Raw genomic sequence first — 4,636 nt, 5'->3', positions numbered from 1 at the left:
TGTGGTGAGAATAATTGTTATTATTGAAAAAAAATTAATTTAAAATCCAATATTTATTATTTATGTTTAATACTTCAAATTAAATCAACTAAAGCTCTCTTGCTCTACACGAGGCACCACGGAAGGACAAAGACACCCTATAAAATTTTATGATAAGATTCTAGTACTTTATTATAACCACAGACACTTCTAACATAGAATCATACTTTAATATGTTCAAATTTCAAGCTCCAGGAAAAAGAGATAATGCATCTCATAAATATTTTGATACTTTATTTTGATAAGAATATGATTTACAATTTAAAAATCATAATTCTTTTAGACATATTTTTGCACTTTATTGTGAATAACCATATAAAAAAAAGAAAAAAAGAAAGAAAGCAAAGTAAATCAATAAGAGGATCCCCTAAGCGACGTTAACACTATGGAGGACCAATGTCTCAACAGTAAGCCCAGGACCAAACCCGAAAAGCACTCCCCATTCCAAACCATCTCCTGTGGTCTTAAACCGTCTTCAGTTGACTTCTTCCTACTTCATCCAAAACAAACAATACAGTTACGCTTGAATATTACCATACTCAGCAAGCACGTGCCTGGTCGCACGTAACTTTTCAGGTTTAAGACCAACTTGGCCTCCACTTGGTCCAAAATCGCAGGCCCACCAGGATGTGCAGCCCAAAGATTGAGTTCCAATCTGTGATACCTAAAGGGTGGAATACCTCAATCAATCGCTTCTCAATATGGTTTGAAATAAGGTCAGGAACTTCTTCCCAATATGAATCGTAAGTCCGTGCTCGCGAATACTCCCACAAATAGCCCAGGGCTATTAGGCACCAATGTTGGGCTGGTAGAGACTAGTTCAAATATGGGCTTTTCAACACCAAGAACGGACTGCACCAACTATGAGAGCTGCAGAGCCATCCGCAAATAAAGAATGGCTCACAAAGACATCGACATCGGTTTCAGTAGGGCAATGGAAGCCAACGAGAGTTATTTCGGTGCATACAATGAGGACACGAGCACCTTTATTGTTCTCAGCTAGGTCTTTAGCAATACGAAGTATGGTGCCACCTCCATTACAACCTGTTGGTACAACATGACTCGGTAATAGATAGATCAAGGCCTAAGAGCTGGACAATTTGGTAGTCGTACCCAGGCATGAATGGTCCATAGTGCTACAACAAATTAAGTGAGTGATTTTTGACTTGGGTTGGCCCCATTCCTCGATGGCTTTGGTTGCAGCTTCCTTGCCTAGCTTTGGTATCAATGTTGCTGCTATCTTGCCTAGTATCTAATGAAGGCGCCTGTATGACTTAATGTTCGGATTTTCTTTCATAACTTCTTCAGTTGTGTAAGTGGTGTCGCTTTTTATGGTTTATACCTGAAACATTAAATATGAATAGGTTATTTCAAACTTAAAATTGTTCAATATCTCGAACATAAATAACACTTAGAAAATATAAAAAGCAACGTAAACTAAAAAAACGAAAAAATTAGCTAGAAAATAGTATTTCTTACACATGCGCTGCATTTTGTGTTTGACCTCGGTCATGTGCTCGGTATTTGTCAGCGAAAGTAAGTGTGGATATGAGCTTTGATCATAGACATTTGGAGGATTTGTTGTCCAATTGCCATGATTGGGCAGTGCCTTCAGCACGTTGAGCCTTGCGAACTTCATCCACAGTAACCATTTTAGCTCCAATGAATATATTGCAAATTTAAGTCTTTAAGTTCTTTGAGTCTTCACTATGTGTCTTTATGACGAGGATTATATATTTATCACACTGATTAACTAAAAAATTATTATTTCATTTATCGTCATGTTTTTAATAATGATTTTCAAAATATCATGGGGCCATGTACCCCATTAGAAAATATAAGGGAATGCTAGCTGATATAATATGTATACAACAGAATTGAAGAGATTATTAGCTAGCATTTATTTCGGTTCAAGTATTAAAGATCTGGCATATGTGCAGAGAATATTTATTTGATTAATCCATCTTAAGGTTTTTAAAATAATCTTTAATATTGGTGGAGTTTTCCGTGATCTAATCAATATGATTTATTATATAATAGGTTATACCATTTTAATTTCCAAACATGCATGCCCCGAATTAAGTTTAACTAGAGCAAATTAATGATAATGATATTTAAGCTTCAGTGATTAGTTCATTGTTCAAGGTCATGGTTTCTCAGGCACATGCTTTATGGATTTTTTTTTTCATTTATTTTTAAAATTATTCGGAAAGTGCATCAATGGAGTCTACGAAACACCATATATTTTAGTAATAGCAGCTATTGATTCTGAATTTAATAATTAACACCTCAATTAGCCAGTTAAATTGGCAAACAGCTTAAAAATATCGAATTCCTTCCTCTATAGTTAAAGAATTAATTCTATTAACTATTCAATTAATACGCATGGGGGTGAAGATCTTTCCTTTTACAAAAGAAACAATTGAGTCAACCCATTCACCACATGCACAAAATCAGTGAACAGTGAATTGTGGTTTAAGCTAACTTATACTTTTTCTTTTTTCTTTTTAATGATAGGTTCATGCTTTAATTTTTTTTTTTTTTTTTTTTTTTAATGTAAGTACCATTCAAAAGATACACAATATTTCTTCATTGTCAACTACTAGAGATAAAATTATCAAAGTTTATTTGTTTACCTTATATTCAAACATGATGAGGTTAGTAAAATTCTAAATCCTTCATATTCATTATTATAAATAAAACTTTCGGTAAAATTGTTTTTGTTGTACAAATTTTGTACAATTGATATCAGAGCATACATATGTCCTATCGTGGGTTCATCATCTGCAAGAAATCAAAAGAATATTATTTCGATGCAAAATGTGTCGAATCCCTAATCACTTCGGAAGAGATTGTGTGGTATCAAAAGAAAAAAAATATGGGAACGAGTTTAATTTCACAAAAAGAGGCAACGAAGAATATTATTATGTTCATGCAAGAATGATAATATCACCGAATGACAAGATCTATGGTACTTGGATAGTGGTTACAACAATCATCTGACTGGGAATCGCAACACTTTCATAGAATTTGATCAAAAAAAAAAAAAATTTCTAAAGTATAACTTACTGATGGGAAGCTACAAACTGTGATGGAAAAGCACAATTGCAACACAAAAAGAGGTAATAAAAAGCTAGTAATGATGTTTTATATGTGCCTAATTTGATTCAAAACCTCTTAAGTGTGGGTCAAATAATACGAAAAACGTTATGTCTTTGATATAAGTAGATGCAAACTCAGATCAAAAGAATAATACCACAGTGGCAAATATTAGATGTCCGAAAATAAATTTTTTCCCCTTTTATGACAATTTTTCAAAGAAAAAGGATCTATTAATTTGGTGGATCGTTATTGCGCTCAAGTTAAATCTAAATAAGAAAGCAAACTCCAAGAACAGAAAAATTTAACAACCTCAAAAGATCAAGTTGAAAACTCCTCAAACAAGAAATCCTACAAGCCTGAAAATCTCAAGGCAAGGTACAGTCTTCAATGATGTTTTGAATCACATTATACTACTTTGTTCAATCAATTCAAGATTCAAGAAGTTGAAGAAAGTAAAGTCTCAAAAGGCAAAGTAATATTGAAGCAACAAATCGATAGGAAACGAGTGTTCAAAAATTGAAGCATGAAGTTGAAGGCCGAAAACAAATCGAAGATGGAATTACCAAGAATTTGCAGAAAGATCAAGAATCAATTGAAGATTACAAATTGAGGGTGTTGGAAAAAAATCTGCAATCCTAGTCAAAGAAGAATCAGACGTAGGTTAGGATAAAAGAAAGTTCGATCCTAGTAGGGTTAAGAAAAATGATGTAATCAGGAAACTGAATCATTGAGTTATAGGAAAAACTAATGCAGTGCCTATTGATTCTCAAAGTATTTATTTACTTATGTTTCAACGAACAATCCCTGATTGGGACTAAAATTTAAATTATTTGACTTTATTGTGTAAAGTAAATTTACATAAATAACCTTAATCATTGCTATCTTTGCAACAATAACAGTGCCATAAGTGATCCTTTTTTAAAAAACCTTGAAAAAGACTTTGTATAATCAATTAGTACCCTGGCTCATATATCTTTTTTTTGGACAATTAATTATCCACGATAATTCTGTTGTATTGATTTATTAACAATGTGATGAGAAAAATTATTACCAAACAACAAATCAAACAAGCACAACGATAACCACATAACAATAAATAGACAAATGACATGTTATACGTCATGATTTGGCCAACCTTTTCTATGCCACGCCCACAACTAAAAAACTTTTGTGGTAAGGGGTTCTACTAAGGATTGGGTCCCATGTTCATCTTAATTTACCTAATCTTTAACGAATTTAAAGGCACTGGACAATTCACCATCTTACGCTTTCAACTCATTCATATAAACATAGTCTTAGAATTCCATCCAAACAAAAAAAAAAACTCTTTCATTCTAACAATGCTGCCACTTAGTTATGTATCAATACACTCTTTGGTTTCAATTCAATTTTTTTTTTTTTTCAATGAAATCAATGCAAATTCTTGTTCTATGTTTATTCAACTATATTTCTTGATTTTGATATTTACTGGAGCAAAATTTTGTCAAATTTTTTT

General features: G+C 32.6%; 1 pseudogene; it reads right to left on the bottom strand.

The window, feature by feature from the left end:
- Positions 1–406: 406 nt before the first annotated feature.
- LOC116126267 lies at positions 407–1,691 on the bottom strand (annotated as a pseudogene).
- Between the last annotated feature and the right edge of the window lie 2,945 nt (positions 1,692–4,636).

Source organism: Pistacia vera, unplaced genomic scaffold, assembly GCF_008641045.1.
Source record: "Pistacia vera cultivar Batoury unplaced genomic scaffold, PisVer_v2 Contig104, whole genome shotgun sequence".
Lineage (NCBI taxonomy): Eukaryota > Viridiplantae > Streptophyta > Magnoliopsida > Sapindales > Anacardiaceae > Pistacia > Pistacia vera.
The sequence above is the reverse complement of the archived record's forward strand: the minus strand, read 5'-3'. Positions and strand labels throughout refer to the sequence as shown.